Source organism: Oncorhynchus tshawytscha, unplaced genomic scaffold, assembly GCF_018296145.1.
Source record: "Oncorhynchus tshawytscha isolate Ot180627B unplaced genomic scaffold, Otsh_v2.0 Un_contig_1282_pilon_pilon, whole genome shotgun sequence".
Taxonomy (NCBI): domain Eukaryota; kingdom Metazoa; phylum Chordata; class Actinopteri; order Salmoniformes; family Salmonidae; genus Oncorhynchus; species Oncorhynchus tshawytscha.
Window position 1 is genome coordinate 302,501 of NW_024609789.1, and position 10,000 is coordinate 312,500.

A 10,000-nucleotide genomic window follows, 5' to 3' on the forward strand; every position below is an offset into this window, starting at 1 on the left:
CCAGGGATTGTGAACTCCAGTCCTCTCTAATCCTCTCTCTCTAATCCAGGGATGGTCAACCCCTCTAATCCAGGGATGGTCAACCCCAGGGAGTCCTCTCTAATCCAGGGATGGTCAACCCCAGTCCTCTCTAATCCAGGGATGGTCAACCCCAGTCCTCTCTAATCCAGGGATGGTCAACCCCAGTCCTCTCTAATCCAGGGATGGTCAACCCCAGTCCTCTCTAATCCAGGGATGGTCAACCCCAGTCCTCTCTAATCCAGGGATGGTCAACCCCAGTCCTCTCTAATCCAGGGATGGTCAACCCCAGTCCTCTCTAATCCAGGGATGGTCAACCCCAGTCCTCTCTAATCCAGGGATGGTTAACCCCAGTCCAGTCCTCTAATCCAGGGATGGTGAACCCCAGTCCTCTCTAATCCAGGGATGATCAACCCCAGTCCTCTCTAATCCAGGGATGGTCAATTCTTTGGGGCCTGAATGGTGACACACTTTTTTCCCCCAAGCCCCTGTTGACACACCTGACTCTAATAATCCCTGAGTCAGAATGCAGTTTGTTTAATCAGGTGCATCAGCTCCATGTCTGAGGGGGAAGTGTGATGCCAATCAGGCCCCAGAGGACTGGAGATTCCCATGGCTGCTCCAACACACCCCTGTGTTAGAGAGGAAGGTCCCACCTCTATCAGCCTTAGTCTTGTTCTGGTTGTCTGAGTAGCAAACAAGTATTCTTTACTACAGCAGGTTCCCCTGCCGATGATGTCATGTTTTGGATTAGAATCTGGGTCGTTGTTTCACAATCTATTCATTATTTAAAAACAGCACTAAAAAAAAGACCTGTCAAAACATCACTTCAACCAATGTTACCCACATGGTCGTTTTCTCCTCCTTTCTCTTTCTCTCCCTCTCTCTCCTCCCTTTCTCTCTCCTCCCTTTCTCTCTCCTCCTCTCCCTGTCTCCTCCCTTTCGCTCTCCTCACTTCGTCTCCATGTCTCCTCTCTCTTCCTCTCCTCCTCTCTTTCTCTCTCCTCTCCTCCCTTTCTCTCTCCTCTCCTCCTCTCCTCCCTGTCTCCTCTCTTCCTCTCCTCCTCCCTTTCCTCTCTCCTCTCTTCCTCTCCCTGTCTCCTCTCTTCCTGTCCTCCTCTCCATGTCTCCTCTCCATGTCTCCTCTTCACTCTTTCTCTCCTCCTCTCCCTCTCTCCTCCCTTTCTCTCTCCTCTCCTCCTCTCCCTGTCTCCTCTCTTCCTGTCCTCCCTCTCCATGTCTCCTCTCCATGTCTCCTCTCCTCTTATCCTCTCCGTGTCTCCTCTCCGTGTCTCCTCTCCTCCTCTCCATGTCTCCTCTCTCCTCTCCTCTCTTCCTCTCCTCCTCCTCTCCATGTCTCCTCTCCTCCTCTCCTGTCTCTCCTCTCCTCCTCTCCGTGTCTCCTCTCCTCTCTTCCTCTCCTCCTCTCCATGTCTCCTCTCCTCCTCTCTGTGTCTCCTCTCCTCTCTTCCTCTCCTCCTCTCCTCTCTCCTCTCCTCTCTTCCTCTCCTCCTCTCCATGTCTCCTCTCCTCCTCTCCTTGTCTCTCCTCTACTCTCTCCATGTCTCCTCTCCTCCTTCCTCTCCTCCTCTCCATGTCTCCTCTTTTATTTTATTTATTTCACCTTTATTTAACCAGGTAGGCTAGTTGAGAACAAGTTCTCATTTACAACTGCGACCTGGCCAAGTCTCCTCTCCTCCTCTCCTTGCAAAGCAGTTCGACACAAACAACAACACAGAGTTACACATGGAATAAACAAAACATACAGTCAATAATACAGTAGAAAAAAATATATATTTACCGTGTGTGAAAATAAAGTAATTTAAGAGAGGCAATAAATAGGCCATGTTGGCGAATGTGAGATATACCTGCTGGAGCAGCTGGTTCTTAAAGCTAGTGAGGGAGATACAGTGGGGCAAAAATGTATTTAGTCTGGAGCAAGATAAAGGAGCAAAGGAGTAAGATAAATAAATACAGTATGGGGATGAGGTAGTTGGATGGGCTATTTTACAGATGGGCTATATACAGGTGCAGTGATCTGTGAGCTGCTCTGATAGGTGGTGCTTAAAGCTAGTGAGGGAGAAATTAGTCTCTAGCTTCAGTGATTTTTGCAGTTCGTTCCAGTCATTGGCAGAAGTGAACTGGAATGAAAAGCGGCCAAATGAGGAATTGGCTTTGAGGGTGACCAGTAAGATATATCTGCTGGAGCACGGGCTACGAGTGGGTGCTGCTATGGTGACCAGTGAGCTGAGATAGGGCGTGGCTTTACCTAGCATAGACTTGTAGATGGTGGGTAGTATATGGGGCTTTGGTGACTAAATGGATGGCACTGTGATAGACTGCATCCAATTTGCTGAGTAGAGTGTTAGAGGCTATTTTGTAAATGACATCGCTGAAGTCGAGGATCGGTAGGATGGTCACTTTTACGAGGGTATGTTTGGCGGTGTGAGTGAAGGAGGCTTTGTTGCGAAAAAGGAATGCCGATTCTAGATTTAATTTTGGATTGGAGATGCTTAATGTGAGTCTGGAAGGAGAGTTTACAGTCTAACCAGTCACCTAAGTATTTGTAGTTGTCCACATATTCTAAGTCAGAACTGTCCAGAGTAGTGATGCTGGATGGGCGGGCGGGTGCGGGCAGTGATCGGTTGAATAGCATGCATTTAGTTTTACTTGCATTTAAGAGCAGTTGGAGGCCACGGAAGGAGAGTTTTATGGAATTGAAGCTCGTCTGGAGGTTTGTTAGCACAGTGTCCAAATAGGGGCCAGAAGTATACAGAATGGTGTCGTCTGCATAGAGGTGGATCAGAGAATCACCAGCAGCAAGAGCGACATCATTGATGTATACAGAGAAGAGAGTCGACCCGAAAATTGAACCCTGTGGCACCCCCATAGAGACTGCCAGAGGCCCGGACAACAGGCCCTCCGATTTGACACACTGAACTCTATCAGAGAAGTACCTGGTAAACCAGGCAAGGCAGTCATTAGAAAAACCAAGGTGATAAGAATGTGGGGATTGACAGAGTGAAAGCCTTGGCCAGGTAGATGAATACGGCTGCACAGTAATGTCTCTTATCGATGGCGGTTAAGATATCGTTTAGGACCTTGAAAGTGGCAGAGCACCCATGACCAGCTCGGAAACCAGATTGCATAGCGGAGAAGGTACGGTGAGATTCAAAATGGTTGGTGATCTGTTTGTTAACTTGGCTTTCGAAGACCTTAGAGATGCAGGGTAAGATAGATATAGGTCTGTAGCAGTTTGGGTCTAGAGTGTCTCCCCCTTTGAAGAGGGGGATGACCGCGGCAGCTTTCCAATCTTTCTGAATCTCAGACGATACGAAAGAGAGGTTGAACAGGCTAGTAATAGGGGTTGCAACAATTTCGGCAGATCATTTTAGAAAGAGAGGGCTCAGATTGTCTAGCCCGGCTGATTTGTAGGGGTCCAGATTTTGCAGCTCATTCAGAACATCAGCTGTCTGAATTTGGGTGAAGAAGAAATGGGGGAGGCGAGTTGCTGTGGGGGTTACAGGGCAGTTGACCGGGGTAGGAGTAGCCAGGTGGAAAGCATGGCCAGCCATAGAAAAATGCTTATTGAAATTCTCAATTATTGTGGATTTATCGGTGGTGACAGTGTTTCCGAGCCTCAGTGCAGTGGGCAGCTGGGAGGAGGTGTTCTTATTCTCCATGGACTTTACAGTGTCCCAGAACCTTTTTTCAGTTTGTACTACAGGATGCAAATTTCTGTTTGATAAAGCTAGCCTTTGCTTTCCTAACTGCCTGTGTATTTTGGTTCCTAACTTCCCTGAAAAGTTCGCAGAGCTATTCGATGCTAATTCAGAATTCCACAGGATGTTTTTGTGCTGGTCAAGGGCAGTCATGTCTGGAGTGAACCAAGAACTATATCTGTTCTTCGTTCAAATTTTTTTTAATAGCGCATGCTATTTAAAATGGTGAGGAAAGCACTTTTAAAGAATAACCAGGCATCCTCTACTGACGGGATGAGATCAATATCCTTCCAGGATACCCCGGCCAGGTCGATTAGAAAGGCCTGCTTGCTGAAGTGTTTCAGGGAGCGTTTGACAGTGATGAGTAGAGGTCGTTTGACCGCTGACCCATTACGGATGCAGGCAATGAGGCAGTGATCGCTGAGATCTTGGTTGAAAACAGCAGGGCAAGTTGATTAGGATGATATCTATGAGGGTGCCTGTGTTTACAGATTTGGGGTTATACCTGGTAGGTTTATTGATCATTTGTGTGAGATTGAGGGCATCTAGTTTAGATTGTAGGACGGCCGGGGTGTTTTAAGTATATCCCAGTTTGGTAACCTAACAGAACAAACTGTGAAGATAGATGGGGGCAATCAATTCACACATGGAGTCCAGAGCACAGCTGGGGGCTGAGGGGGGTCTATAACAGGTGGCAATGGTGAGGGACTTGTTTCTGGAGAGGTGGATTTTTAAAAGTAGAAGCTTGAATTGTTTGTGTACAGTCCTGGATAGTAGACAGAACTCTCTGCAGTAGATTGCAATGCAATGCATGAAACCAAGGCTTTTACGCGTACAGTTTGGCTAACTGTCTCTCTCTAGTTTGGCTAACTGTCTCTCTCTAGTTCGGCTAACTCTCTCTCTCTAGTTCGGCTAACTCTCTCTCTCTAGTTCGGCTAACTCTCCCTCTCTAGTTTGGCTAACTCTCCCTCTCTAGTTTGGCTAACTATCTGTCTCTAGTTTGGCTAACTCTCTCTCTCTAGTTTGGCTAACTATCTGTCTCTAGTTTGGCTAACTCTCCCTCTCTACTTTGGCTAACTCACTCCGTCTGACTCTCTGCCACACCACACTCCTCCTCCTCTCCTCCTCCTCCTCTCTTCATCTCTTCTCCTCTTCATCTTCCTCCTCCTCATCATCTCTCCCTCTCCTCTCCCTCTTCTCTCTACTCCTCCCCCTCCTCTCCTCTCCCTTTTGTCTCCTCCTCCCTTTTCCCTTTCGTCTCCTCTCCTTTTCCTCTTTTATCTTCCACCTCCTCCTCTCCTACCCGTTGACAGTGAGACTTTCCGCTCAGAGAAGATCCAAGGGAATAATGAGAAATAAGGAAATGTGCTAGAAACCCAAACTTACTGTGACTCTCTCTGTGTCTATCTATCTGTGTCCATTCTCATTCTCTCTCTCTCTCTGTCTATCTCTCTCCATTCTCTCTCTCTGTCTCTCCATTCTCCTTTCTCTCTCTCTCTCTCTCTCTCTCCCTCTCTCTCTCTCTCTCTCTCTCTCTCTGTCTATCTCTCGTCTCTCTTTCTCTCTCTCTCTCTGTCTATCTCTCTCTCTTGTCTCTCTCTCTCTCTCTCTCTCTCTCTCTCTCTCTCTCTCTCTCTCTCTCTCCCTCTCTCTCGTCTCTCTCTCTCTCATCTCTCTCTCTCTCAATTCAATTCAGTTTGGTTTATTGGCATGATGTAACAAAGTCCATAATGCCAAAGCTTATTTTGGATATTTACAATATAAACATGAGAATCAAAATTGTCAACGGGAACAACAATAACAACAGTAACAACAGTAACAACAATAACAACAGTAACAACAATAACAACAGTAACAATAATAACAACAGTAACAACAACAACAACAACAACAGTAACAACAGTAACAACAGTAACAACAGCAACAACAGTAACAACAATAACAACAATAACAACAGTAACAACAGTAACAACAACAACAACAACAACAACAACAACAATAACAACAGTAACAACAGTAACAACAACAACAACAGTAACAACAACAACAACAATAACAACAGTAACAACAGTAACAACAACAACAACAGCAACAACAACAGTAACAACAATAACAGCAATAACAACAGTAACAACAGTAACAATAACAACAACAGTAACAACAACAATAACAACAACAGTAACAACAGTAACAACAATAACCAAGTGTCAAAATAACCATACATTCAACAATAACAATAACATACAGTAGAACATGTGCAGGTAACAACAACCCACAGCTCTTTGCATCAACAACAACCCCAACAGGACGGGTAGCCTATCCTATCCTCATCAGAGAGGTCTTTGAAACCTTGAATAAGGGTTTCAAATTTGGGGAAATTACACAACATTACACTCTCTAATTGTTTTATATATTTTTTTTACATTTAGTCAGGAAATGCAGCAACGTCTCAGGTTCTGCTGTGGTGCAGTGGTTGCACAGCCTTTCCTCCACAGGGAGCCAGGTTCTGCTGTGGTGCAGTGGTTGCACAGCCTTTCCTCATTTACAGGGAGCCAGGTTCTGCTGTGCTGCAGTGGTTGCACAGCCTTTCCTCAACAGGGAGCCAGGTTTTCCTCTGTCTACCCTTCTCAGTGGCAAGGCTGTGCTCACTGAGCCTGTACTTTGTCAAGGTTTTTCTAAGGTTTGGATCAGTAACCATGGTCAAACATTTAGCCATGGTGTACTGTCGATTTAGGGCCAGATAGCACTGCATTTTGCTCTGTGTTTGTGTTTCCCAATAAGCAATGTAGTTTTGTTTTGACTGTGTTGTAATTTGGTTTATCCTGATTGAGTGGATGTTCTGGTCCTGAGGCTTCAGTGTGTTAATAGAACAGGTTTGTGAACTCAGGACCAGCTGGATGAGGGGACTGAGGCTTCAGTGTGTTAGTAGAACAGGTTAGTGAACTCAGGACCAGCTGGATGAGGGGACTGAGGCTTCAGTGTGTTAGTAGAACAGGTTAGTGAACTCAGGACCAGCTGGATGAGGGGACTGAGGCTTCAGTGTGTTAGTAGAACAGGTTAGTGAACTCAGGACCAGCTGGATGAGGGGACTGAGGCTTCAGTGTGTTAGTAGAACAGGTTAGTGAACTCAGGACCAGCTGGATGAGGGGACTGTGGCGTCAGTGTGTTAGTAGAACAGGTTAGTGAACTCAGGACCAGCTGGATGAGGGGAATGAGGCTTCAGTGTGTTAGTAGAACAGGTTTGTGAACTCAGAACCAGCTGGATGAGGGGACTGAGGCTTCAGTGTGTTAGTAGAACAGGTTAGTGAACTCAGCCCCAGGACCAGCTGGATGAGGGGACTGAGGCTTCAGTGTGTTAGTAGAACAGGTTAGTGAACTCAGGACCAGCTGGATGAGGGGACTGAGGCTTCAGTGTGTTAGTAGAACAGGTTAGTGAACTCAGGACCAGCTGGATGAGGGGACTGAGGCTTCAGTGTGTTAGTAGAACAGGTTTGTGAACTCAGCCCCAGGACCAGCTGGATGAGGGGACTGAGGCTTCAGTGTGTTAGTAGAACAGGTTTGTGAACTCAGCCATGGACCAGCAGGATGAGGGGACTGAGGCTTCAGTGTGTTAGTAGAACAGGTTAGTGAACTCAGTGTTTGTGGACCAGCTGGATGAGGGGACTGAGGCTTCAGTGTGTTAGTAGAACAGGTTAGTGAACTCAGCCCCAGGACCAGCTGGATGAGGGGACTGAGGCTTCAGTGTGTTAGTAGAACAGGTTTGTGAACTCAGGACCAGCTGGATGAGGGGACTGAGGCTTCAGTGTGTTAGTAGAACAGGTTAGTGAACTCAGCCCCAGGACCAGCTGGATGAGGGGACTGAGGCTTCAGTGTGTTAGTAGAACAGGTTTGTGAACTCAGCCCCAGGACCAGCTGGATGAGGGGACTGAGGCTTCAGTGTGTTAGTAGAACAGGTTTGTGAACTCAGCCCAGTGTGTTGGGACCAGCTGGATGAGGGGACTCTTTTCTTTGCTCAGCTCTTGGCATTGCAGGGCTTGGTAATGATATGAGAGGGGGGTCACTGTATTGTAGATGTTTCCAAAACTTAATCGCTCTTTGTTGAGTTTTTATTATTAGTGGATATTGGCCTAATTCTGCCCTGCATGCATTGTTTGTAGTTTTCCTCTGGACATGTAGGAGAATCTTACAGAACTCTGCATGCAGGGTTTCAATGGGGTGTTTGTCCCATTTGATGAAATCTTGTTTTGTAAGTGGACCCCACACCTCGCTGCCATAACGTGCAGTTGGTTCAATGACACATTCCATTAGTTTTAGCCACATTTTAATAGGTGTTTCAATTTGAATTAGTTTTTTAATGGCGTAGAATGCCCTGCGTGCTTTATCTCTCAGTTCATTCACTGCCTCATTAAGGTGTCCAGTTGAGATTATTTTTAAACCTCAGTAATTGTAGTGTGTGCAGTACTCTATATATTTAAACCTCAGTAATTGTAGTGTGTACAGTACTCTATATATTTAAACCTCAGTAATTGTAGTGTGTGCAGTACTCTATATATTTAAACCTCAGTAATTGTAGTGTGTACAGTACTCTATATATTTAACCTCAGTAATTGTAGTGTGTACAGTACTCTATATATTTAAACCACAGTAATTGTAGTGTGTACAGTACTCTATATATTTAAACCTCAGTAATTGTAGTGTGTACAGTACTCTATATATTTAAACCTCAGTAATTGTAGTGTGTACAGTACTCTATATATTTAAACCTCAGTAATTGTAGTGTGTACAGTACTCTATATATTTAAACCACAGTAATTGTAGTGTGTACAGTACTCTATATATTTAAACCTCAGTAATTGTAGTGTGTACAGTACTCTATATATTTAAACCTCAGTAATTGTAGTGTGTACAGTACTCTATATATTTAAACCTCAGTAATTGTAGTGTGTACAGTACTCTATATATTTAAACCTCAGTAATTGTAGTGTGTACAGTACTCTATATATTTAAACCTCAGTAATTGTAGTGTGTACAGTACTCTATATATTTAAACCTCAGTAATTGTAGTGTGTACAGTACAGTACTCTATATATTTAAACCTCAGTAATTGTAGTGTGTACAGTACTCTATATATTTAACCTCAGTAATTGTAGTGTGTACAGTACTCTATATATTTAACCTCAGTAATTGTAGTGTGTACAGTACTCTATATATTTAAACCTCAGTAATTGTAGTGTGTACAGTACTCTATATATTTAACCTCAGTAATTGTAGTGTGTGCAGTACTCTATATATTTAACCTCAGTAATTGTAGTGTGTACAGTACTCAGTAATTGTAGTGTGTACAGTACTCTATATATTTAAACCTCAGTAATTGTAGTGTGTGCAGTACTCTATATATTTAAACCTCAGTAATTGTAGTGTGTACAGTACTCTATATATTTAACCTCAGTAATTGTAGTGTGTACAGTACTCTATATATTTAAACCACAGTAATTGTAGTGTGTACAGTACTCTATATATTTAAACCTCAGTAATTGTAGTGTGTACAGTACTCTATATATTTAAACCTCAGTAATTGTAGTGTGTACAGTACTCTATATATTTAACCTCAGTAATTGTAGTGTGTACAGTACTCTATATATTTAACCTCAGTAATTGTAGTGTGTACAGTACTCTATATATTTAAACCTCAGTAATTGTAGTGTGTACAGTACTCTATATATTTAAACCTCAGTAATTGTAGTGTGTACAGTACTCTATATATTTAAACCTCAGTAATTGTAGTGTGTACAGTACTCTATATATTTAAACCTCAGTAATTGTAGTGTGTACAGTACTCTATATATTTAAACCTCAGTAATTGTAGTGTGTACAGTACTCTATATATTTAAACCTCAGTAATTGTAGTGTGTACAGTACTCTATATATTTAAACCTCAGTAATTGTAGTGTGTGCAGTACTCTATATATTTAACCTCAGTAATTGTAGTGTGTGCAGTACTCTATATATTTAACCTCAGTAATTGTAGTGTGTGCAGTACTCTATATATTTTGTACCAATTGAGAACTTTTGTCTAATTCCCAGAGATCTGGATCTTCTCTGGAAAATCATTATTTTAGTCTCTTTTTGGGGTTTACTGCCAGGGCCCAGGTCTGGCAGTACTGCTATATATTTCCAGGCTCTGCTGTAGGCCATGTGCTGTGGGTGTTTATTTGCCAGGGCCCAGGTCTGGCAGTACTGCTCTAGCAGGTCCAGGCTCT

General features: G+C 43.8%; 1 protein-coding gene across 1 annotated transcript in view; it reads left to right on the forward strand.

Annotated features, from left to right (window-relative positions):
* Positions 1 to 10,000, forward strand: part of LOC121845900 (glutamate receptor ionotropic, NMDA 2A-like) — a 189,562-nt gene that overhangs the window by 134,810 nt on the left and 44,752 nt on the right. The window lies entirely within an intron of this gene.